General features: G+C 42.3%; 1 long non-coding RNA gene across 2 annotated transcripts; it reads left to right on the plus strand.

Moving 5' to 3' along the window:
- Positions 1-1,393: 1,393 nt before the first annotated feature.
- LOC310700254 lies at positions 1,394-26,787 on the plus strand. 2 transcript variants are annotated; one of them, XR_014522536.1, is made up of 3 exons: positions 1,394-1,580; positions 15,463-15,655; positions 26,541-26,787. It is a non-coding gene; the product is annotated as an uncharacterized lncRNA (long non-coding RNA). The 2 variants fall into 2 exon arrangements; XR_014522537.1 differs by lacking the exon at positions 26,541-26,787 and adding an exon at positions 22,468-23,929.
- The last annotated feature ends 289 nt before the right edge of the window (positions 26,788-27,076 follow it).

Below are 27,076 nucleotides of genomic sequence, written 5' to 3' on the forward strand. Positions count from 1 at the left end.
TGCCCAGGGAGATCCCCAAACCAAACCAAATATTTGGGTCCATCATAGTGCAAGAGAAACCTCTGTGTCTGTAGCTTCTAGCCAGTGTGGTGTAGTGGTTAAGAGTGGTAGTCTTGTAATCTGGTGAACCGGGTTCGTGTCTCCGCTCCTCCACATGCAGCTGCTGGGTGACCTTGGGCCAGTTATACTTCTCTGAAGTCTCTTAGCCCCACTCACCTCACAGAGTGTTTGTTGTGGGGGAGGAAGGGAAAAGGAGAATGTTAGCCGCTTTGAGACCCCTGAAGGGGAGTGAAAGGCGGTCTATCAAATCCAAACTACTACTACTACTACTACTACTACTACTACTATTCTTCTTCTTCTTCTTCTTCTTCTTCTTCTTCTTCTTCTTCTTCTTCTTCTAGCATCAGCCGGCTATCCCATAACAGACACTTGCTATTGTTCTTCTAACTTGCAAGGTGATGTTGCTTCCAACTAAGTGAGGGTAGGGGGATGGCTACTCCCATTTGTCTCTATGGCAACAGGGAAACCTCTGGACATAAAAATGCCAGTGCTTGACTAGCCTTCTGTGGCCATTATCTTACAAAGAAACTGGTCTGACTGGTTCAGAGGCCTCTTCTATTAGATTTGAAATCTCCATGATACAGAATCGCAGAAGGGACCCACAGACTGACACCACCAGTCCAAAAAACATCAACCCTATAACAATATATTTATACTTATAGCTGGAATTTGTTGGCTCTGAAAATAGGCTGTTTAGGTAGAGAGGCTGGAAACCAAGTTCATGAGAAACCTAGGAATGAAGTATATCCTGAAGTGTGAAGTAGCAGCAGGTGAACACCCACCTGAGAGTTTGATAGTGTCTCTGAAGTATCTTGGCTGTTTCCTGTGGCAGTTTCCAGAGAGAAAAAGCACACATACAGTGGGTTTCTGTCATGCTAAGTGCCGCACTCTTAAAGTTTACTCTAAAACTGCTAAGTGCCTCTTGTTCATTTTTGTAATTGTTAAAACCCTCCTTCTGGAGCAGTTGGCGGCTCTCATAAGCTCCCGGCTTATTGCACTGGGTGTTAGTCTATCTGAACTATATCTATGCACATATCATATTGGCCTGAATATAAGCCTCACTTTTTTAAAAACAAATTCTGACCATGAAAAGTTAAAGTGCGGCTTAAATTCGCAACCTTACAAAAATTGGCTTGTACGATATCGCTGCTGAAATAGACATATGGTAAAACAGAACGGGGGTGAGTGCCTGTGGAATTTTAAGGAAGTGGCTTATATTCAGGTATTCCCCCCCCCCCTTGAATTTTAAAGGTGCGGCTTATATTTGGGCCAATATGGTACATGTGAAAGGAAGGAAAGTGCACAGCTCATTGACAAAATGGCTACTGTTTATCTGCCCTGATAGCTGAATTATGAAGTGTATGGTTATGCTATAACGCCCCAGATTCCTTTTTTTACCTTTGGCTCAGCACCTGCCTGCTCACCCTGCATACAATGGGAGTTAAACTTGTGGACATCACAGTGGCAAAGTTGGGCAGGTGCAGTTCAAGAGGAACAAAACTGAAGACAACGACCATTTGGTGAGCACCCTGAGGGCATCTGTCAAGACTTCCTCTGACCTGCGCCTTCAGGTCTATGGGACTAGAAAGTATAGGGACATGGTCTTCCCTTGGAGCCTGCCCCCCTCATTTACACCCAAGGCCCAAGGCCCAGGGGTGGGGTGGTACTGCCAGCCGCTCCTTAGCAGGGTCAACTCCATTTCGGGCAGAAGCAAGCGGGGGGGGGGGACAGCAGCCACCCCACCCAATCCTGAGCCCCCCAGCCATTCCCCTCAGCTGGAGATCAGAGCTATGGGTGCCACAGGCATAAACACCCTAGCCTGGCCTCCTGCCCCAAGTACACAGGAGGCCAGTATTAAGGTAGGATTGAACTGCTGCTCCAGTCAGTTTCTGTATATAGAATGTAGGTGGGGGATCTTTGCCTCAGGCAGGAAAAAATGTCTTGGGCCACACCTGTTCTTCCGTACCTCAGTGTGAAAGCCCTGGGAGGCCATGATAAGAAAATGACTAGCCTTTGGCCCTGAGCCAAAGGAAGCTCACCCTGAAAGAGCTGAGAGAGAAGGATGAAAAGTCAACCTGATCGTGCACCTGCACCGGAGGTAGGAATTCAGTTACATCAGGCATAGGCAAACTCGGCCCTCCAGATGCTTTGGGACTACAACTCCCATGATCCCTAGCTAACAGGACCAGTGGTCAGGGATGATGGGAGCTGTAGTCCCAAAACATCTGGAGGGCCGAGTTTGCCTATGCCTGAGTTACATTAATCATAATAACTGTTGCAGGTCCCTTTAATGTTTGCTAACGTCATTTCTCATTCAGACACCAAGACGTGAGTCTTGTCTCTTCATTCCTTGAATGTGGGAATATCTGTGACTGGGAGCGTACATTTACCCAGCCTCATCCAGCAAACAAGTGCACTGATTCCTCTCATGAAAGAGAAGTTGGGATTAGATCATACTTTCATTACCCGTAACCTTTTCCCTGCCAGGCTCCTAAAACACCCTAATCTCCCCTTTGACTCCCACCATTTCCTACAGAGTGTGTCCTTGCTCAGAGCCTGGAAAAACATCTTGGGAATGTTCCCTCCTTTATACCGTGTTGTCTAATCATTCAGCTGCAGTTCTCTGAGTCATAGTATAGCACTAGGAATGAATCAATTTAATCCCTTAACCTTGATGTTTGTATCTCAGAAGTTTCTCTGTAATGGTTGGACCGTTTATTTCCATGGCAGAATTTTTGCAGAGAGGTTTCTGGCTTTATCTTACTATTAAGAAAAATAAAATCAATACTGGCAATTAAGCCAAAACCCACAAAACAGTAAGCACCCCCCCCTCCTTAAAGCAGTGGCACTTTGTGATTTAAGAGACATCCCTCAATTCTCTTCCCTCCTCTTCCAGCTCCAGGTTGCAAATGAACATGGTATCTTCTTCATTTCCTTTCTGCTAATGAGTAGATAGGGAAAGTGCACTCTTGCCACTCATATAACTCGCAGACAGTGAACATGAGGCTGACCCTTTCCTTTCTGCACTCAAAATCTAACCGGGAACTCTTCCGTATATTATTTTGTAGCTGTCTGTATGTTTAAGGATAGCAAGGTTTGACAAATTACTTGTTTCCACCAGTCACTTTATCAGCAAAAAAAGGTCATTGTTTGACAAAATGCCAGTTCATTTTTCGGAATACCCAGGCATAGGAAATGAGCCAGAGTTATTTTCTGCAGAATTTTAAAGCAGCAGCAAATATAGAAGAGATGTTTATATTGGGGATCAGGGTGAACCTTGTCATCTGAGATTATGTTTAAGACATTTTCATCATCTTTTCAACACAAAAATAATGGCGTTAACAAATCTCTCTGTACAGACAAGGCTTTTCCTGAGGAAACAATAGAAATATGAGAATTGCTTTTATGGGGTAGAATGTGGATAATATTACACACATGCCACCTTTTGAAATACGGCCTGCTGAATTTCTCCCTCTATGTACACTGAACACAACAAGCCAAATCAGCTTCTTAATGGCAGAAAACCCTTCAATAAAAATTGATGTGCTTTTTCCCCCATTTTATTTTTTTGTCCTCAAGATGGTGATAAGGATCTAATAAAGAGACTAGGAAGCTCTGGTACCAGAGCATTTGTGCAAATATTTCGCAATCTATGTGCTCCTGCAAACAATGGCAAAGCCCTACCTGGATAAGTTCTGTACATTCTGGAGAAAGAGCAGGGCACTTCTGTTTGAAGACTGGACCAACAATTGTCATGGGTGGCTGCTGAGTGGGCAGCAGCTGCCGGTCACATCTTTTAAACTTTCAAACAGTTTGCCTTCATTGGCATCCCACTTATATGGTAGAGAGAGGCTTTTGGTGGAGAGGAGTACTGGGCTAGGCTGGTGTCTTGCCCATCACTTGTAGCTGCCTAGGCTTTCCCTCCCTGTGGGAGCTCACTCACAACCTTGTGCTCAGCCTTCATTCTTAAAGTCTGCTGATATGATGACAGACATAGACATAAAACTTCCTACACTGTCAAACTGTGTCACAGAATCATAGAAAGCAACCCTATGTGCCATTCAGTTTTGGGGACAGGATACAATGAGCTTTGTTAAGTGGTTTTAGCAGCAATGTTATTAAGGTGTATGTAAAAATGGATTGTTAACAGATGAAAATCCAAAGTCATAATTTATTAAGTTAAAGGATTAAGATAAAAACAAAGAGGGAAAGGAATTGCTGAATCAATTAATAGAACTGGAATACAAAAAAGGGAGGTGTGAGGAGGTCAGGGAAGCAAGGAAATGAAATGTAAGGTACGGAAAGATTGATGTGTTTTTTTTAAATGTTTATTATCTTTTTTCTGTATTTTGTATTTTTATATTTTTTATTTCTTTCTTTTTTCTTTTTCTCTTTTTATTTATGTAATCTTTTCTTTGAAACTTTAATAAATATCATATATAAAAAAGGATACAATGAGCTTTGCTGAGCAACTAGGAAAGGATGCAACCAGAAATGGGAAAGTGATGTATATGCAGCCCTTACCTCCTAGGCAAACACTGCTGTAAGAGAACGAGTAACTAATGTGCTAACATTTGTTGTAGAATCATAGAATCTTAGAGTTGGAAGGGACCTCAGTGGTCATCTAGTCCAACCCCCTGCAATGCAGGAATCTCAGCTAAAGCATCCATGACAGATGGCCATCCAACCTCTGCTTAAAGACCTCCAAGGAGGAGGAATCTGCCACCTCCTGGGGGAGTCCATTCCACTGTTAACAGCTCTTCTTGTCAGAAAGCTGTTCCTGAAGTTTAGTCAGAATCTCCTTTCTTGTAACTTGAAGCTATTGGTTCGAGTCCTACCCTCTGGAGCCGAAGAAAACAAGGTTGCTCCATCTTCCATGTGACAGCCCTTTGGATGTTTAATTATAACTATCAGATCTTTGCTTGGTCTGCTCTTTTTCTGGCTAAAGATACCATACTCCCTCAACCGTTCCTCCTAAGGCTTAGTTTCCAGACCCTTGATTTTGACTAGGAAAAAATAGTCTTCCCTGTCTATTTTGGCATTTTACAGGCCTGTGTGAATGTACCCCTCTGCTGGTTAAAAGATACATAAGATATTACCTTGCATGCCATTTATGGATCTATTGCCTATTGACATTGCATGGTACGGTGACCTTATTTAATTCATACAGAAGTAATTTTTGAATTCAGAGCCCATTGGTTTCATACTTGGGGGTGCAGTAGAACCAGTTGCCGAAGAATAAATAGTTGGGATCTGATGACGGTAGCTCAGGCTTTGCAATGCTGTATGTTCTGTATGCATGTAACATGATCCAGTCCTGAAAGAAATAAAAAGCATTCACGGAGGACATACAGGTTCCTTTGTTTTAGTTTATGTCATTGTACAACACTAGGGGGCAGACTAAAGATGCAGACTAGAGACTAGGAAGACCTTGGTCGTGCAATTATTTACTCTTTCACATCTTTCCTTTAAATATGCTGCAGTTTTGTCTCTCTTCATTATGATGGATAAACTGTACTGATCCTGCAATCATGTGCATACCAAAAATATCTCTAAACTCATATGGCTGCCTGATCAAGGCAACCTTAGGTATTTCCTTAACTGACAAGAGTAAGCCTAAAAAGAGAGTTGTAAAAGAAACTAATGGCCAGGGAAAGAAAACCATTTTATAATAAGTTTAAAATATGCCAGGTGTCAGCTTCTGGAATGAGCCATTTTTAGCCCCGGGGTTACAGCTCCCTTCCCGTCTAGTTTCAAATTGTTAGAGGGGGAGGAAAGTGGATATGCAACTCTCCATTTATTTATTTATTTCTAATTTTTATTTTTTTCCCCATGGGGGAGATGCACAAAGCCACTGGAGACACTCTATAAGATTCTTCAATTCAGGTTCAGTACCTTGACAGCGTTAAAGCGAACATGCCCTTATGTAACCATTGTAGTATCCTTTCTATATATTTCTATATATTTTTAAATTAATTTTCACATTTTCACATTATCATCATATAAACCATAACAAACAAATACAATTAAAAAGAAAAGAAAAGAAAACATTTTCACACCATATTTAATCTATATTTTGGGAGTACTCAGATCCCTTGACTTCCCTCCAATTGTTCCCCTTGTTCTTTTATAATATCTTATATTATACATGTCTACAATTTCCTTATCCTTAATTATTACAAATTTTAAACATTATCGTAGTATCCTTTCTATATTTACCATTTCTTTTTTTAAAAGTTGATTACATTTATGAAAGATTTGTATAAATGTTCTATGTAAACCACTCAGAGATATTTTTTTAAAAATTAAGCGGGCTATACATTTTGTTAAATAAATATATTGGTACCTAGTACTCATAGAATTTTTTTCCTGGTCTTTCCTTGAGTTTCTTATTTTCAGTTTGATTTCATTTTAGCTTTGTCTCTGCTATTCCCAAGTGCTGATTTTGCAAAGTAAGGTTGGCTGGAAATGGCTTTCCAAAACTGACTTGCAAACTGTACCTGGTGCGAAATACAGCAGCTAAGTAGTTCCGCAGGACTTCCTTCTATGCATATACAGTGGTACCTTGGTTCTCGAATTTAATCCATTCCAGGAGTCCGTTCGACCCCCGAAACCATTCAGAAACCAAGGCACGGCTTCCGATTGGCTGCAGGAGCTTCCTGCACTCAATCGGAACCCGTGTCGGATGTTTGGCTTCCGAAAAAGTTCACAAACCGGCATTTGAGAACCGATTTGTTCGACAACTAAGCTGTTCGAGAACCGAGAAGCTGCCCACACTGCCTGTCGGCTACTGAGCCAAGGCATTCGTTTGGGGCTATAAGGCTCTACACAGCTCAGGACCAGGTTATGTAAGAAAACACCTCCTACTGTAAGAAGAATGACCGCTCCCCGCTTAAAACGGGGGGCGCCCTTTGCGTGGACGCGCGCAGCCCCTAGATCTGGAGCGGCTCCAACAGCATAGGCTTGGTTTGCCTTCCCTCAGGTGGGATACCTGGAGGTCTCCGACTACCTCAGTCAGTTGTCCAATCCCACCTGGGGGAAGCGTTGCCAAGGAGACCAGACCAGGTAGGGGAGGGATTACCTGCCCACACAATAGAGGGAGGATCTTACCTGGGAATCCTCACTTGGCTCCAGAGCCAAGAAGAATCTGTGGAGGAGGCCTATTTAACCACACCACAGTCTACAGGCGTTTGTCTTGTTTTTGGTATCAAGGCAGGCCTTCCGTGTGGGCACCAACTCTAGGGTGCTTCCACAGACACTGAAATGCATCTATTTACTCAGTTGTCTCCTTGGTTCCCATGTCAGTCCCTGACGCACTATGGTTATTGTACTGATAATTTGCTAACGATCTGACTTTATGGTGTACTTTGATGAGGTGTTGTTGCTGTGCACCACTCTGCATCTCTTCCTTGGCACGAAAAACAGTAGATAAATTATTTTAATATAAATACATAAAATGGTGAGGGATATACAGTGGTACCTCAGGTTACAGACGCTTCAGGTTACAGACTCCGCTAACCCAGAAATAGTGCTTCAGGTTAAGAACTTTGCTTCAGGATGAGAACAGAAATCGTGCTCCAGCGGCGCGGCAGCAGCAGGAGGCCCCATTAGCTAAAGTGGTGCTTCCGGTTAAGAACAGTTTCAGGTTAAGAACGGACCTCCGGAACGAATTAAGTACTTAACCCGAGGTACCACTGTATCTATGTGTTGGGTGGAGGAGGTCTGGCAAACTCTGCCATGGTGTATTGAGGTTTGGAAGCAAAGTATTTAAAAGTGTAGTGTATATTTCTGTGGTAGTCAGTCAGAAAGTGATTAACACCTTCTCCCATCTAGGTGGCTGCCTCAACCGCTGTGAGTTATAACTTTGTCATGAGCAAACTGATGCTGATATACTGCATGGGAAAATAGTTAGCTGATTGTGGCAATAACAAAATTGACATCCACACTCTCTGCAGACATAACTAAAGCTTGCCTGTATGTTAAATACGATTGTAAAGTGTTTATTTTAACTCATTTTTACAAAAAAAGATAATAATAATCAAAGCTCCTATCATAGTTTATTTCTTTTCAGTGCTTACTGATATAAAAACAGTAGATGACTGTTTTTATTCCGCCCTCAGTTCATGCCCATTCTATAGGCTCATGATTGAGGACAGTGTGAACCATGGGGATTTTAAGGTCAAGATAAGAAGTCATATAAATAGGAGCGACCTTTTCAGGCAATCTGTGACACATTTCCCCTCAAATGTTTATAGCCATTCAGTTCCTTTCCAAATCACATTAAGGGTCATTTTTGTACTGTCTTGGGTTGGTCATCCATCTCATTTGTGTAAGACAAAAACCTGCCACCTTCTCATTTTATCTTCTCTTGCGGATAATAGAAAAAGGAACAAAAGTGTACACGATAGCCTTGAACTCGTAGGAGGGGGCAGTGAAAGTGAAGCTTAAGGAAAGCTGCCTCATCCTTCTTATTGATCCATGTCCCTCAGAATGTCTTGCATAAGACTGAAGCTAAAGTTTGTTTACAAATATGCTGCCATTGAAATAATGTTGTCCAGAAATGAAAGTGAGATAATATTCCATTTTGCCACTGTTATTTGGAGTGCCACTAGTGGTCTTTGTATTTTGCCTTGGATGCTACTTTTAGCCCTGATTTAACCTATTCCCTAGAGGGCAAATTGTCCCGTCCTGCCATTCCACTTGTGGGTTGCTCCTCATCCATAGTATACATACATGGAGTGCCACTATTTACCTCAAAATACCTGAAACCACAGTTCTTGCAGTCCCTTTAACTGGGAATTTGGATTAGCTGGGGAGAAATTGAAAGCTTAGTCTTATATAGTTGTTTTCTTATGGTAAAATGGAATTAATTCAGTCTTTGATTCTTTGGGGAAAGTGGAAGGTAATGTAGTTAGTCATGTAACAGGGACAGGCAATTCTTGGTATTGTAAATTTCTTTCTTGGTTTAAATTTATCTCTTCAAAGGAAAAGCAAATTACTTTTTTGACTAGCAGACTTTCTGCCTCTGGAAATTGTACTTCCAGAATTAGCAAACGGATTGTTTTTATCCTGAATACAGAATACCAGTGGTATTTATAATGTATTTTGCTTGTGGTTAAAACTGTCTTTACTGCAAAGAGCAATCACTGAATCATATCACCAATACAATTCTAATGTTTATTTTTCAATGTGGCAGACAGGTAGCGTCTTGTCAGAGGCAAGCATATCTGCAAGTGAAATAATGACTCTTTAATTAAGATAATTATAAAATAGGAATGTAAATACTTAAGGTGCAGTATGTCTGCACTTTTTCCCCCTTTCTTTCACATTATTCAGACACTTACCTTGCATTCCTGAATCCCTCCTGACCCCCTCCCCTCTCAGTCCCAGATGATGATAGCAGTATAGACAAAAGGCAATCTCAGCTACTAAACTCTGTTTAGAATGGGTGGCTCATTTGATCTCAGATAGAGCGGTGGAGTACATTTTTTCATAATGTCATGTGGCCTTTCCATTGCTTTCTCTTTCCATGTCCTCTCCTGTTTGTTTCCTCTGCACTGATAATAATAATAAAAAGTCAGTGACACCCACTGACACCGGAGCCAACTCCCTAGAATTCCTTTTCAGAGTTATTTTTTTCAAGCTCATGGATAGATACTGGCTGCATGTGGCTACAACCAGGCTTTAAACTTAATCTCTGTGACTTGCAGTGGGGATCTTGACTCGAGCCATCTATTCACAGTCAGATGGCAAGCACCCTCTTCAGAGTCCAAGCAACACTGGAAGGGCCGGAAGGGCAGGGGAACCCATAGGCTGGCCTTGGCCCCAGTCCTGCTTGTGGTGCCCCAGCCTTCAGGCATTAAGCAGGAAGGTCTGAAGGGGACTTTGGCAAGGGCATATTAGAAGCCACCCCTGGCACTGGGAGCCCTGAGAATGCAGAAGCTTCTAAATGTATTCAGCTGGATGTGGTGAGGTGCCTCCTCCAGACCTTTCTGTTCAATACACAAAGTTATGGGATGGGAAAGTTGGCAGTGGGGCTTGCACACGCAGTGGCATAGCATGTGGGCAGGGGCACAGGGGCATTTATCCCTAGCTCAGAATTGTTAGGAGTGCAAAATTTCAACACCTGGTGCCACCTCCGTCACTGGGCTCCACTGAAAACAGCTTCTCCCTGCGAACCAGGAAGTGACCTCTCCAGACAATGGAACAACTCTTCTTCTCTTATCTCTGTGGCTGCGATTTCTTGGGTGTGATGCAGATGCCGTTAGGCAGTTGAATGTGTATGCGTACACCGTCCGTTTCCCTCCCTCTCTCCCACCCACCCACCTCTCTGTGCAGTCCCAAGTTCTGCCAGCCCATGACACTCCACGGACCATGTGCGATTCTGCTGCATGTTCTTTGCATGTTCCCTTGAACACCTGAAGAGCGTGATTGCCTTAAACAATTATGTGAGAACTTCACATAGTTGCTTTTGCCAGGCCAACTTTTTTCAGTCCGGAATCAAATCATCTGGAGTATTTCATACTTACCTGCAGCTCCAACTAACAGTTGCCCCCAGTCTGCAGAAGTGAAGAGAAGTACACTCTGGCCTCTGCCTCCAGCCAGAAGGCAAGGGCTGCTGTGTCGCCTGTGGCAGCTCCAACCAAGCAAGTCAGATCAGCCTGACACCACCACCCTCCCAGCGCGGTGGATATAAATGCCTGTTAACACCTCAACACTTTTTCTTGGCCTTCAAAGACTGGCCCGCCTGCTCTGCCTTTTCCCTCCGCGTCCCTTCCCTTGTGTGTCTTGTCTTTTTTGGTTTGTAAGCCTGTCTCTATTATTATTATTGATGTGAATTGCTTTTGGGAGACCACATTTGCCTGTACATTGGAATGAAGATACCATACACTGTATAACATAATCTTTGTGATGCAAACAAAACTTTTGATGCTGGATTCAATGATATGGATGTTAGTTTTTCAATCTTTTTAAAATTATCTTCTAAAGAGGGGGGCATGTTGTATCCAATATAATCTGACTTAGAGCAGGCCCATTAAAGTGAATAGACATGACTAACTTAGCATCATTAATGTCAGCGGGCCAAACTCTGAGTAGAACTTAGCTGGCTACAATCCAATAATTTTTGTGCGCTTGTTACCCCAAAATGGGAAGTACAATATTTCAAATCTTCCTCGCAAGTGTCTCCCTTCTGGAAGATTTCCAAGCCTGATTTGCAGGGGCTAGCATGTACAGAAGGGGTGTGCATGTTTTTAGATGTTCCTATTTTATCTGGAAGCCACTCTGAGTGCCTGTCAGGGAAAAAGGTGTGTGTGTGTGTAGGTAAGTGGTGGATAAAAGCATCCAAGCAGAATCACCACAACTCTCTCTCTCTCTCTCTCTCTCTCTCTCTCTCTCTCTCTCTCTCTCACACACACACACACACAAATATTCACAAATATTCCTCCTGCTTTTGGAGCTCTGCCCACTTCTAAAGTATGAATGATGATCAGACCCCCTGTTGGTAGAAAACACTCTGCCTTGGTCTACTAGAGGTTGACCTAGCAGTTCAACACATCCCTAAATACTATTTGTGTAACTCCTGAGAAAATGAAATGAATTTATCATATTCTGACAGCCATTAAATCATTAGACTCACTGCTTGTCCATGAACCAGCGCGCTCATAATTTATACTTTTATCTCCTGTGTTTCCACATCTTTAAAAGCATGAAATAATAATGCCTACCTAATTAGGGATGTAGTGACAATTATTTAATTCCTGTCTGTAAATTTCTTTGAAGTGAAAACACCTGCTTCTCCTTTGTCTTGTCTGGTCATTTATAAGTATCCTGCATTGTGGGCTAGAAGAATTTCAGCTATGCCTCACAGTTCATTTGTGCCAAAGTGGAAAACCCATAAACTGAAGTACCCCAAATAGTTTAAACAAGGGTAGGCACAATATAGAACACACTAATCATGAGTGAATGAGAAGGGGTTTTGTCTGAGGTGCCAACGGTAGATTAATTTCTTTTAGCTGCTCTGCAGTTGCAATCCTCATGGGAAGATCAGAACTGCCCCTAAGGCAGTATTGCTGGAGGTTTAGAGGAGTCAAGACTGCCTATGTTGTGTGTTGTATCTTTAGGTAGTGAAGGGTATCAGGTCAGCTGTAAACAGCAGCAAGAGCAGCGTGGATAGCCTTGGTGTCAGACTGTGCCAAGGACAACAGAGTTTCATACAATGATGAAGATTGATAAGTTGAAACAAGGATAGCCAGGATGTTTTGGACTACAACTCCCATCAGCATAGCCCATTAGTCAAGAATGATGGAAGTTGTAGTCCACAACATCTGTAGGACACCATATTAGCTATCTTCCAGAAAGCTTGCACATCCTGGATGGTTCAAATGGAGACTGCCCTTAAATACCTATTCTATTTAATTTTCTTGCCCACCTTTTGAGGCAACTACACAAAACTGAAGAAAAAGCGTAAAATAAAAACAACATCAGATAACATCGCGTACACGTGAGCCTGGATTCATACACCTCTGATTCATGTTTGTTAGCATCTCTTGGTGGTTTCCAGCAGTTCCCTGTTCCCTTTGTCCTTGGTTTTCCTTTTCCATGTTCCATTTCCTACATGAGTATACATTTATATTCCTAGTCTGACATAATGTTGCAATGGAATGCAGTGGGCAGAAGGTGGCAATCAAGTCTATAACTCAGGCTACCAAGTGATCAGCAGAGGATGGAGAAGAAAATATGAGGAGAAACTATTTATATTAAGTGACCTAAGAGCTGGATTCCCGTTAAGAAGACAAAGAAGTCCCATGGACAAGGGCTGTGTGATGTATGTGATCATACTAGAGGGCCTGGCTGTGTGCAGCTTTTGCCACATAAACAAGTCGAATCAAATTGTAGTCTTCAGCAGGAGCCATTTCAGATGCAGTCATGAAGCTCATCGACTTTCACCAGCATGACTGCATCAAACTCATTTTTATTTTTTTTAATTTACCTGTGATGCAGATTTTCCAGAAAAAAATGGACTGGAAAATTTGTACATTTTCTGTTTGCACTGGAAAATTTCTGATGCCCTAAATGTAAAGGACCCCTGGCAGTTAAGTCCAGTCGTGACGTGCTTTCGAACTGCTAGGTTGGCAGGAGCTGGGACCGAGCAACAGGAGCTCACCCTGTTGTGGGGATTCGAACTGATGACCTTTCGATCAGAAGGCCCTAGGCTAAGTGGTTTAGACCACAGCACAACTTGCGTCTGATGCCCTAAAGAGTGATCTAATTTAGCATGTTTGCTTTTCTTGAATTTAGCAAAGCTAAAAGTGTTGAAACTGCAAAGCTTGTATGAGTAATTTGTAATCTAATCATTGTTACTAATATTCAGTTTCAGTGATCATTGGTAAGGTGAGTCAGGACTATTTGTGCCTTGTTCCTCACTCTCACTACCCCTGTGGCTCAGTTCTTGTTTGCTTGTCTTCTCTATCCACTTGCCTGTGTATGCTGTCATTTAACACCACACTCATGTTTGATTTGATCATGGATGAGGGTGCTGCTTTGACATGACGCCTGGGGATTTATCTGACCCAGGTGTGCCAGCCCAGAGGCTGCAATGACAGGAGCCAAGGGAATTGCTGTCTGTGGACAAACGCTGGCTCCCTCGGCCTGAAAGCGAGATGAGCGCCACACCCCATAGTTGCCTTTGGCTGGACTTAACCATCCAGGGGTCCTTTACCTTTACCTTACCTCTCTTCTGCCATTGTATCCTCAACCACCTATCCAATGGAGCTTTTTTTTTGTAATGTTCAGGGTCTGTTAAAATATACTCACAGAAATTGAGTTTTGGACCCTTTGGAAGCCCAGTGTGACTTATTTGCAAGGCACTTGGACGTTAAGTTGCTGTGTCTCACTCCCACAATGACTGCATAAACAGAGTGGATAGATCTGGGAGTAAGGCAAGAAAGCTGACATTCCTCAACTCAAATGGGTTCACTGGGAGGATGCTATCTACTAAATAAGAAAAGTTATGTTGCTATATTCACTGCTGTGCGCAAATAAAAGACTTGGGTTCAATACCCCTATCATTTTTAGATTTTTTTTAAAAAAATCTAGATTTTTTAAATAAAAACCCCAATTTTATGCATATTCATATGGAGGTAAATCCCAAATTGTGCCATATTATGTACAGCTCAGATGGGTCCCCAAATATACTTACATTTCTACAGCAGTGATCTGTAACATGGTATTAATTAGTAATATTACTTGGGTCTCACTATACTTAAAGCAAACAAAACCCAACAGTAAAACTAACCCCAGCACGTAGAGTTCTCCAAATCCTTTCTCTCTCTCTCACACACACACATACACACACATACACACAACCTAATGCCACCCTCAATTTCTTTAAGAATAATCTTCATTCAGCCTCCATCCTGGACCATATATTTTTTTGCGCTTGGGATATGAAAACATTTCCCCCTTCCTTTCAAATTGGTAGTTGGCACTGCAAGAGTACATTTTAACCCTTTGCAGCAGGTTCACTTCCAGTTCAACAGGATAATTGATCAGCAATTATGTAGCAGGCAGGTGGAAAATGGGAATAGGGTGGAATTTGCCTGAAAGGAAAAAAAGGATTAAAGAGACCTGGATGCATGTGTCAGGCTCTAGGTCCTTTCCTGTTTCTAACCTTGTGGTGGTGAAGTGATTGGTATCTAATTGCTTCAGGGGTTCCTCCTTGTCGTCGTCTTCTTCTTCTTCTTCTTCTTCTTCTTCTTCTTCTTCTTCTTCTTCTTCTTCTTCTTCTTCATGAACAGGTCCTGTAATTCTTTTTCCTAGTACTATCAGTGGGAAAATTTGTTTTCGTTTTTCCTGTACGGGGCACCAGTTCTGATTCTTTATGTGTAAGAAACGAAAAGGGTTCAAGGTGTCGGTGACGTTATTTAGTTCGCTAATTGTGATTTTGTTTTTGCAGCATCATACGTAGACAATTCTGGCTGACTCTTGGGTTTACAAGGTAAAATCCAGTTAGTTTCACTTAACTCCTATTGATTTCAATGGAGCTTGGGTTATTCATCATGTTGGCACCTTGAGCTCCTCATTTTCTTATTTGCCCCATCTTTAACAGACAGCAGTGGAACGTCTCTTTTTTAAAAAAAAGAAAAAGAAAAGAAAAAACACACAACTGTCTTTGACCTGAATGTGTATGGAATTTGTGAAACTGCGAAGAAGAAATAATGATGGACGATGACTGATCAGCAACCTTCCATGACATGCTGACTTTATATCTGTATATGAGGGAAATGAAGTTTCCTAGAGGTTTAATCTAGGCTTGCCAGATATTTCTTACTTGAGGGAAATACCTCTAATTCCTAAACACTGCATCTCTGCACAATTTAATAAATTTCCCTCATTCCAAAGCACAGCACTGCTGTAGTCCTGTATGGAAAATTAACCCAGGGAAGTCAAATGGCATTTATCATTAAAGCCTGATCTAGCCACTGAAGAATGTCTTGGCTACAACCACCTCCGTTCCGCTAGGAGAAGAAGGGGGGGGGGGTGGCACCAAAAACCAAGAGAGAAGCAGAGGGAGAGATGGCAATTCAAAATGGTGGTAAGAACTTTTTGTGTTTTGATAAATCCTGAACATAAAATCAATTAGTCAATAACAATGATTGACATAAGTTTGAATAATCATATAATAAGGGGAGGATGAAAACAAAAATGAATAGTCCCGTTCCCCCCCCCAAATCACCAAAAGGCAAAAAATAGATACACAGTAATTTTCAGGGTCAGTCTTTATGAAATGCTAAAATGTCCAACCCTATTTCAGTTAAAAACAACCTTCTTTGGGGGCACTGGGAAAGAAAAATAAGTAAGTAAACCAAAGTGCAGGCATTAATTAATAGAACAATCAATATTATTATTATTATTATTATTATTATTATTATTATTAGTAGTAGTAGTAGTAGTAGTAGTATAACCTGTCCATCTGTCTTGGTTGCCCCAACCACTTTTATACACTCTTATACATGGGGCATATGTTAAAACCTGGTTGGCACCCATGTATCTTGGGAGACAATGCAGGAGTGTACCTTTGGGATGAAGTCAAACCATTGCAGAGTTACAGCTGTGACTGTAGAGATTGATACAGGAGACACTGCTTTGTTTCAGCTGAGGCAGATGAAGGCACCCACTTGTACTGCTGCAGGTGCACCAGGGTGTTTCTTCTCTCTGTGCTCCTCCCAGTGTTCATTCCTCCTCTGGTCATTTCTATGGATGCATGACCTGTCTGTCTGTCTGTCTCCAGGCACTGCAGTCATCCGCAAGGGATTTCTACATGGTGGGGTTAATGTTGCCAGCTTTCGTGTCATGTTTGTGAGCTAAAACTGAAACTAAATCATAATGCAAGTGAGTGTCACAGAATTATCCAACCACAAATCTGTGTACATTCCATGGACCACCTGAATTAAGCTCGTGGACTACTGGTAGTCCATAGGTCACAGTCTGGGAACCTCAGGTGTTGACAGTACTGAGGTAGATGGTGTGTCTTAGTACGTCAGGCTTCCAGGAATCAGCTTCCTCCCCCCATGGCAGTAGATAAGCAGAACAAAGGAAAATGAGTCTTTTTACCAGTTAGAAACTTTAATAATCACAGTGAGAGAACAAAGAACACACCCCCTGGAAATGGCAGTGTTCCCAATTAAGTTCCCTCCCCCTCCATCCTATTAAACTACGTCACTCCTATGTCTTATAATCTGAGCTTGGAGCCACTGTGTTTTCTGTTCTGCCACTTTCTGAGCTCTCCGGGACTTTAGGAAAGGGGGGTGGACACTCTCCAGAGACTGTGAATCTGTTAGCTCTCTCTCTTCTAGTGTTTCTTCTGCTAGCTGTTCCCCATCCAATATTTCCCAGCTTCTGCCTTCTGAACTATGCCCCTTTGCAAACCACTGTTCCAAATCTATACTGTCCTCCAGCTCCTGGGAAGATTCAGGATCAGGACGAGGGGGTGGCTCCCACCATCCCTGCTCAGTACTGCCCTCCTTTGCATGGTCCCTGACACAGTATAAGGCAACTTCCTATGTTAGTTATGTCCTATATATGAGAAATTATTAATAATGATAACTAATCATATAGACTTAAACCAACTTATTGAAAACATTATTGTCATATAAATCCCCATATTTCATCATGATTTGATTCTTAGCAACACTTTGATGTTTCTCCTCCTCCTTTACTACAATTCTGCTGTGCTAGAAATATCCAGGTTTGGTGTGGAGGCATTCTGAACATTGCAGCCATGATCCCTGTGGTAAGTTGTTTATGACAGCATCTTTTTGAAAGTGTGACATGTAGGCTGGCCCTACACAAGAGGAAAGGAGAAGCCTGAGTGAATGATCCTTCATTTGGGCACTAGTGTCGAGCATTTCGTAGTTGTGACACTGCTTAAAAGTGGAGCCAGTGTAGTGAATTAAAATAGGTTGCTTTAGACCAGGTATGAGCATGTTTCAGGCTTGTGGTATTGCTAGAACTCCAAGGTCTGCCAGGTCAAAAGTGGCATCTATGGGCTGGAGCCATTATGTATTGAATCCCATAAGTCAAATATTGGAATGTACAAAATATAGCCACATGCACAAAGGTCTTAAACTGGCTACTAGAACTGCACATAGACCTGCTCAAAAGCAACCAAAGAATATTTATATTTTACTGTAGAGAAACACAAAGGCTGATAAGCTATTAGCCAAAAAAAAAAAAAAAGCCAGACCTGACACAACAGCATTTTATTTTCCTTCTGATTATACAAGCTATTGTTGAGTTATTGAGAGTCATGGACCCTTGCTGCAAATCCTTCAGCAATCTACCATATGCCCATTCCTGCCTTAGATTAGGAACATAGGAGGCTGCACTATCCTGAGTCAGACTATTGGTTCAGTATCATCTACACTGACTGCTAGCAGGTCTCCGGAGTTTCAGGCAGGGAACTTTTCCAAACCAACCTGGAGATGCCAGAGTTTGAACCCAGCACCTTTTGCATTCAAAGCAAATACTCCATCACTGAACTACGGCCCTTGCCCATAAACTGACAAGTGATGTGTGGTCTCTCTCATAGGGTTGCTGTGAAGATAAAACAGAAAAAGCCACCTTGAGCTTCACTGAGGAAGAGCATGGCATATGTAGAAAATAAATAAGGTGGAACACACAGTCATTTCCTCTTCCTCGCTGTCCTCAGCCTGACATTTAGCCCCCACCATCATTCTGAAATGTGTTTCAGATTGATTTCCCCCCACCCCACCCCCCAAAAATTCATTTACAGATTCGTCTCCTTTGCCACCTGTTGTTCCAGTAACTAATATTTTAATAGAAGCTGGTATTGATTTATAGCTTTTGGTTTCCCTTCCCCGCTTTGTTCTATGGAACAGCAATGACTTCACTTAGCTAGTATGATGACAATAATAATAATAAAAATCTTCGCAGATAATTAAATGCACAAACTCCCTAAGGCAATGCTTCCTTCTGGCCTAAACCACTTAAACTTTAAAAGGAGCTGGAAAGTGTTAAAGCCTCTATCATTTCAATACTGGAACATGAAATTTGTGACCAGATGCATTAAATACCATTCCTTTAATAGGAAAAAAAATGCTTTCATTTTAACAATCAGTGACTTTTTTCTTTTCTTTTCTTTTACTAATTGTGCATATTATGCAAGTCCTTTAATAGAATTGTGTCGATTGAATAAGAGATCTGATTTAAGACGCTCTATTAAATTACTGGCAGTGGTGGCCAGAGGCTAGGAGTGTTCTTCTTTCATTCCATTCATATTGCAGATCAAGGATCCAGTTCCAAGAGTAGTAAAAGGATACATGTTACAGAATACACCTCCACCTTTTGCTGGTTCTCTTAAACTTTTTTTAAAAAACTTCTGTAAGCTTAATAAGGAAGAATTAATAAGATGCATTCCTTCCAGGTATGTTACTGACATCAGTCTTTCATATTTCTGCCCTATGACAGAGAGATAAAGGCTGTAATTTTATGCACACATACCTGGGAGTAAGACCAGTGAGGCTTACTTCTGACTAGACACAATAGGACTGTGCTGGGTTTGATCCAGGCTTAGTCATCCTTAATATAGACCCATTGCAACCATTGTGATTTAACTGGACTAACCTAATCTGGCTTGCTCTGAGCATGACTAAATCTGGATCAAACCCAACAGATTTAATGTGTGTTTAAAAGGAGCAAAATTCTACTTTCAGTTGCGGACTTCGCTTTGCTCCAACAGCAGAACACAGCTTACACTGGGGTACAGTCAATATGTATACAGTGGGTGAGATTCACCTAATGAGTTCCATCAGCGGAAGCCCTGCACAAGGACTTCCGGTTGTGCAATGGGGCTTCCTTCCTTTCCACCCCCGTGTGCCCTCTGAGTCCCCCAAAATTGGCTCAGCATGGAGGGGTTAGAAGAACATCAAAAACATAACAAGGTTGGTCTTGCTTCAGTTCCAGGGAAACTGAAGCCCAACCTCTGGGATTCAGCTTCAGTTTTTTGGCTCAGATTATCCAAGACCTGGTGCTACAAAGCTGAAAGCATGTGCTCAAGCCACATCACGCATTACAGCATCAGTGTGTGGATCCATAAGCAAATCTTCATTCATAGATCTAAGTGACTGGGGTGGGATACAGAAAAGTGGCTTCTCAGAGACCCTGGTCCAGAAGCATATGAGGATTCACACCTGTCAGAGCTGCTCCCAGACCCTAGCTCACAGAGGGTCACGCTAGCCAGCGTTCACTTTATAAAAGTCTTTATTGAGTTACAGTTTCCATTTCCAAGCTGCCGCGTGCAGCTCTACGTCTTGTAAGCTAGACCGGCGAAGCTCCGTCTGAGTCTCCGCCCCCTGTACACCAACTTAATACCCTAGCCTTACTCCACCTTTTCCGCCTGACCGTTCTTCTCTGGGTCCCTCTGCCCCCCGTGGTCTCTTCCTTCCTGGACTCTTCTGACGCTGACCCCCCGGACCCTTCTGTCTCCTTGCGGCGGGCTTTAGGACCTGGCTCCCTTTCCGGGTTGCTTACTGCGCCGCTTTCCTGTGCATTTGAACTTGGCGCGCGCGCCCAACCTTCCACTTTCCGCTTGACCGTTTCTTCGCTCCCCGATGGAGGTGTGGCCACTCCTGACTCATGCCCTCCCCCCTGCGGCGGGCTGCCGGAGCTCGATACCTGGCGCCCTTCCTCTCCACTGTGCTCTGTTGGGGATGCTGGCCCCGATTTCCAACTGCTGCCCTCTGAACCCCCTCTGGACCCTTCTTCCTGGGGTGTCCCCCTAGGCTCCCCCCTTGCTCTGGCCACTGGCGCTCCTTTCTGTGAATCTTCTGATTCACTGGAAAGACTCGGAGATCTCGGGTCGTCGTCATCACTCATCTTTTCTTCGGACTCCTCCCCCTCGCTCTCTGTTTCCTCCCTTGCCCTCTCCTCTGCTCCTGAACCCCCTGACAACACCCAAGTGTTAGAAGCTTGAATCTAACCCAGTAGAAAAATTGGTAGCCAGTGCAGTGCTTTCAACAGAGGCGCCACATGCAGAAGCATTCTGCACTAGCTGCAGCTTCTGGACCAAATTCAAGGGCAACTGCATGTTAAGTGCAGCTATTCCTGTCCAACAATGGCCATTGCTGGTGACAAAGCTGGTCAAAGGCACCCCTGAGCCTCCAGTGATAATGCTAGATCAAGAAACAGCCCTAAGCTCCTCACCTGTTCTTTCTGAAGGTGTGTAACCCCATCCCAGCAGGCAACCCCAAAACAACTCACCCACAGAGCCTCCAACCTCTGGGATTCAGCTGCAGTTTGTTGGCTCAGATTACCTCCTGATTCAGATGCTCCAGAGAAATGGAGCTGTCCTTGTGCTCCAAATCTAGTCAGTGGTCACAACAATCTCATGTAGGTGTTGAACTAAACACCTATGGTAGCAATTGAGATTAATTTGAGGCATGATTTATAGTCTAATGTTGACCACATAATTTTTAGTTAATCATTGTGCAATCAACGCCCCCTATTCTATCAACGTTGAATATGTATTTACTGAGAAATGGTATTTACTGAGGGACATGGGTGGCACTGTGGTCTAAACCACTGAACCTCTTGGGCTTGCCAATCAGAAGGTCGGCGGTTTGAATCCCTGCGACGGGGTGAGCTCCCATTGCTCTGTCCCAGCTCCTGCCAACCTAGCAGTTTGAAAGCATGCCAGTGCAAGTAGATAAATAGGTACTGCTGTGGTGGGAAAGTCAATGGCATTTCTGTGCGCTCTGGTTTTCGTTACGCTGTTCTGTTGCACCAGAAGCAGTTTACTCATGCTGACCACATGACCTGGACAAACGCCGGCTCCCTCAGCCTGAAAGCGAGATGAGCGCCGCAACCCCATAGTCACCTTTGACTGGACTTAACTGTCTGGGGGTCCTTTACCTTTTTACCTTACTGAGAAATATTTTGTTTACAAGTATTTCCCTTATAGAGGCAGAGAATTTGTCTCAAAGTCAAGACCAAAAAGGCCAGGGGGTGGGGGAATGGTGTTAAGAAGCAAAGCAAAGGAGATGTGGGAAGTGAAAGCAAGGACAAACATTAAGAGCAAGTGTTAAGAAAGAAACCCAGTTGCCACAGAGAACATTTGCAATTCTAAGCACGGGCCCTTGGGCCCTTGTTGATGTTCTGTAATGAGTGAGTAAGAATGACGCAGGCAGCTAAAAGTGGAGGACGGGGGTCTTCGCTCTATTATAAAGGCCAAATGCTGTCTTCATTTCAGATTGCTCAGCTTCATTACATTCAGAGCAGGTTGCACATGTATGTGATGGCAGACTTTGGCCTCCATCCAGGAGACATTGATTACACGGTCACCAGAGCTAATCACAATCAATGGTGCCAAGAAATTAGGTCATCCTAGTCCAAAACCCAGTAGTATGTGTACTGCAGTATGATAACAGGGACACCAGCAAAATGAATCTGAAAAAGGCAAACATTAGCCCAGTGCTTTGAACTCAGTAGTCAGGTGGCAAGGCACACAAAGGAAGGAGTCTGTGACCAGGACTCTACAATCCCATCCCCTTCAGATTCAATAGGACTTACTTCTGCATAGACATGGTTAGGTTTGTGCTCACAGCTCCTGCGCAAGAGTTAACCTTGGCTTCTGCTTATCCAGAAAAACAGCAGCTTCAGTTGTTGCAGAAGAAGAAATGAGCTTCTCGAAGCTATTTAATCTCATTTCATTTATGGAGCCTTGCTTTTCATGTTTGGTTAAAGCCTGCCATATGAAGGAATTCACTGGACATCCCATGGTGCTCTGGGGCTATGGGTGTCCTATGCCATTGGAAAACTGCCTGAACATTGCCCCCTAAAATTGACTCTTGCTTACATTTGCCATAATGTTTTCATTATGTCTCCTAGTGTAGCCATTGTTTCAAGAGGTGTGAATCCGTGTTTATGGCCAGCTGTGTACCCAAGGGAGCAGTTTTGAAAAAGATCTCTACAGTAGCAACCCCCCCAATCCTTGCTTCCACAATTCAGACAGTGTAAGGGGCTGTGCCAGAAGCCATGCCTGAACTGGGGGACTCTGGGAACTCTGGCCATCAGTCAAGACATTGGTGAGCCTTCACAACAATCAGGCATAATGGAAGATATATTGGGTAAAAACTAGTCCAGTTGACATTAGTGTGTGGGAAGTTTCTCATCTTGGTTTTTATCAGGCTTTTGACCAAAATCCTGTGCTTCCTTTTTCATTAAACTTATAAACAATCTTCCCTAGTAAAGGGGTTAATTTTAAGCTCATTCATCTTACACAGACGTGAAATATTTTCTCCAGCACATAAATTACAAATTTTAATAAACCAGGACTTTGATTGCTCTATGTGGTTTGACCTGCATTGTAATCTAGGAAAGACGACTTGACACGGTTCCAAAAGCCAGTTTCTGTTTTGCATGTTAGAAGATCTACAAATTTGGGCATGTACAGGTTTTCATGGCCTATGAGCAAACAATATTGTTGCTGGAAAATTATTTGACCGGCTCGTGAAAATAATTGCTTTTGCCAGAAAGTGATCATTATTCGCTTAGAAAAAAGTTCAATTCATTGTTAACATGGATTATCTTTAATTTACGTTCATATACCCTACAATCATTTCCCCACTCAAATTAAACTGGGTTTGTAATTGGAAACAAGGCTTCAATTTCACCCTACAGCCATGATCACTGAATTTCTTTCAACTGAGAATGCACGATCCAAAATCTGGAAATGTTTCAAGGTCAAGTTCAGTTCCTTGGTGTTCCGAGTTACTAAATCCAAGCTTCTGTGTAATGCAAAAGCTTTGTGTATATTTTCTGCAAATTCAAAAGAATTTAGCAGAGATTGTATGGTTGTGATATATATGAATATATGAATCAGTGATCGTGTGGTTGTTGTTTTTTATTACACTTATACCCCACATTTCCCCCCAAGACCTCACAACAGCCCCTATGAGGTAAAATAGGCTGAATAGTCCCAGGTCACCTGGTAAGATTACTGAGTGAGCAGGGATTTGAACCTGGGTCTCCCTGGTGCCCTAGTCCAACACTCTAACCACTACACCGCACTGGCTATCCATTGTATTTAATAGCATATTTATTTAGTATTATTTTATATATTTATCTGCTACATTCCTATCCCGCCTCTCCTCCCATGAGCTCAAGGAGGTGCATGTGGTTTTGCTTGCTTCCATTTTATCCTCACAACAATGCTGCAGCTAGGCTGGGATAACAACTGGCCCAAGGTCATCCAATGAGCTTCATGGTTCAGTGGGGAATTGACCCTGGGCCTCCATAGTCCTAGTTTGATGCCTTAATCGCTACACTACACTGACATATGATATTCAAGCATACTCTAAGTTGACCATGACTAATTCAGATATTTAGCTATTCAAATATATTGTGAATAAACAGTTATCTACATGACTGTTGTGTTTTCTTCCAAGTGATTTTTCTTCTACTGCCATGTTTCAGAGTAACAGTGGTCAAGGTTCTCCATTTAAATTAGTGGTTTGGAATGAGCAAAATATAGATGAGAAATGATATCCTCTGTATTTAGATAGCCCTTTTGCCTAGACCCTCTCAGATATTCAGGGAGGCTTGAGCCACTGCCAGCTTTTGGGACCCCTAGCCAGATAATCAGAGAAGACATGTTCATCACATAGAACATCATGGGGTTGGGTGGGTATCTGCAGTTGTGGAGAATTGGTATGATCTAGGGTACTGATTCTGAAGAGCGTTGGTTGGTGGAGGACAGCACTAACTTAGCAAAAAGATGAAGCATGCTCCAAAGAACTCCCATTTCTCTATGAAGCCTTCTCTAGATCTACACAGCACCTTCCAGAGCCCAGATTTCACAGGCATTTCTGTTAAAATAAAAAAATTCCTTCCAGTAGCACCTTAAAGACCAACTAAGTTAGTTCTTGGTATGAGCTTTCGTGTGCATGCACACTTCTTCAGATACACTGAAACAGAAGTTCTGTTAAAGTCATTATCTTCTACTGTCTTTGCAGTAAAGAGAGTAAGTACATTGATGCCTTTTGTTTGTTTGAATACTAGTCTCTTCAATGAGCCTGAAGAGTCTATAACCAATCCATTGGAGGGTCATACTGAGTCTCAGTTATGATGACACAGTCCATTCACACCACATTTCAGGGAATCCTCATTTTCACACTGCAGATGGCTCAGTCAAATAAGTAGTGCTCGTTTGCTCCACAGGATCCCATATTTAGGTATATCACTATGTGGTAAAAAACATAGGTGCTTACATAGAGACAGCATCAGCTACTCTCTTGACAGATTGAACTGAGGTAACCATAAACATCGAACGATCCTTCTATATATCTTTCTCTGTAGCATCCTCTACATGTATTAAACATTCCTTGTTTGTGTGAACTGAAAGTTCCCTGAAGAAATGGTCACATTCCTAACCGGTGACTTGACCTAACCCCATAAGGTTGGCATTGTTCATTTAGGAATGTGTTCATAACCACTTGGTTAGGTGCTGAACATGTTGTGTTCATGTAATCCAGGAATTACACAGCTGATGAAGATGCCATGATAATGATGCCCTAGTAATTTGGATCTAAAGTCCTCAAACCCTTAAATGGTGGTGACTAATTCTATGACTATAGTGTTTCTTTGAGAATATAACAATACTTTCCAATAAATCCCATTGTTAGAGCTGACAGCTCGTCTTTAAACTTCTGAATATTTATGGCTTAGTTGAGTTTGGCTTGTCTGCTTTTAGCACTGTGTCATTTTCCAGGGACTTTTGCACATGATTAACAATTAACTCTGTTTGCTACCCATTGGGATGATTAATGTTCTTATATGAAACAAATTTCTGCAGAGCAAAACACCTTGTGTTTTTGCTAGGCTAAAATACAGAATGTGTGTTTGTTACAAAATGATTTATTATTGAACTTTCATCAGTGGGTTTGCTCTCTGATATTGTATCTCCCCCCATGCACACATCATCTCCTGTTATTGATTAAAACGGAATGTTGCCTACCTCACCGTTACAATGCTACTTTCCCACATTTATTATCAAAAAGTACACAATTCATAGGGGATATGTTGAAGTATTTGAAATTATGTAGCATAAGAGAACAGTAGGTAATAGATAAATAAACAGGATTTTGAATAGCCTTGTAAATAACCCCACAGAAGTCATGAGCCTGCAGAAATTATGACTACCCTGTCAGAAGCAAGAAGCCGACATTTTCATGCTGGACCATGCATGGAAATAATTTCAGATTGGTAGCTCCTGAGAAAGTTGCCACTATCAGTCATTCTTGATTAAAAAAAATTATATGTCCCAATCAGGAGACCCTTTTATGCTCAGATGTACGAACAGATCATCTGCATGTGCCAGTTGCCCAGTTGCCTTGTTCCATTAGAGGGTTCTGGTCTCGATTGTTGTGTCAGCTCACAGCCTGCACTTCCGCAAGGCACTTAGGGACCATGTATGGTGGCCATTTATATTTAATGGTTCTTTAACTTGTTTGGCTCTATTGTTTAGGCTGAAGTAAGTTCTCGGTGCAGTGCATACTAAAAAGAGCATGTAAAGGTCATCAGTAAAGATTTTACTCTAGGAGCTCAGCCAAGACTAGTATGAAAACTCATTTGTTCATGGATTTGGCAGCAAAGACTGACATGAGCATTTAACCATGGAGATTGTGTACATTCCTTACAGTGTGCTAAATCTCAACATACAATGCCATTCAATAGCATATTTTGTTCAATTAAGTGGATCCTTGACACTTAGTTTAATGAATGCCTTTTTATGTGTATCCAATTATTATTTTTGATATGTTTTTCCCCTTTTGCTGCAAGTTGTTAAAGCTTTGCTATGCTCAGTTCTTTTCTCTACTTCAACCCCATACCCTTCTTAAGGTTACATATATTTATTTCTAATCACAAATCTTACATCTTTAAAATTAATTGTCTCTTGCTAGCTATCCTGTCCTGGAATCCCTGGGCTTGGGCATCACCAATGCAGAAGCCAAAAGAAGGGCCTGGAATTTGCATACACAGTAGTACACCATGTGACAGAAGAGGTCAGTAGGAACTAACCTGACAGCTGTTCTTTAGCAAGAAGGCCAAATTATCACTGTCGAAGTCTCGACATACATGCACGCTTACCCATCTGCCTATCCTGCTTCATCTCACATAGCTTTCCTCCTTAGTAGCTACTGGGCTTTTGCCTTGATTGTGTGCGGACAACCACTGCCCCCTACATGGTCTTCCAGCCATGGTCCTGTGTTCAGGCTTTCCATAGGCATAGGATGCTGAACTAGATGGGTCATTGGCCTGATTCAACAGGCCATTACATTTTAATGTTGGGTTTTCCATTGGGTTGTGGGGTTGTGATGTGGTTGGGAGGATAAATATAAATTCTAAGCCCAAAACAGATGGATTCTGCATCCTGCACATTTACATACTCATAATTTATTCTGCTGCATCCAATTATGAGAAAAGGTCAAGGAGTTCT

This window comes from Podarcis liolepis (assembly GCF_965112155.1).
Source record: "Podarcis liolepis genome assembly, chromosome: 2".
In the NCBI taxonomy this organism is placed as follows: domain Eukaryota; kingdom Metazoa; phylum Chordata; class Lepidosauria; order Squamata; family Lacertidae; genus Podarcis; species Podarcis liolepis.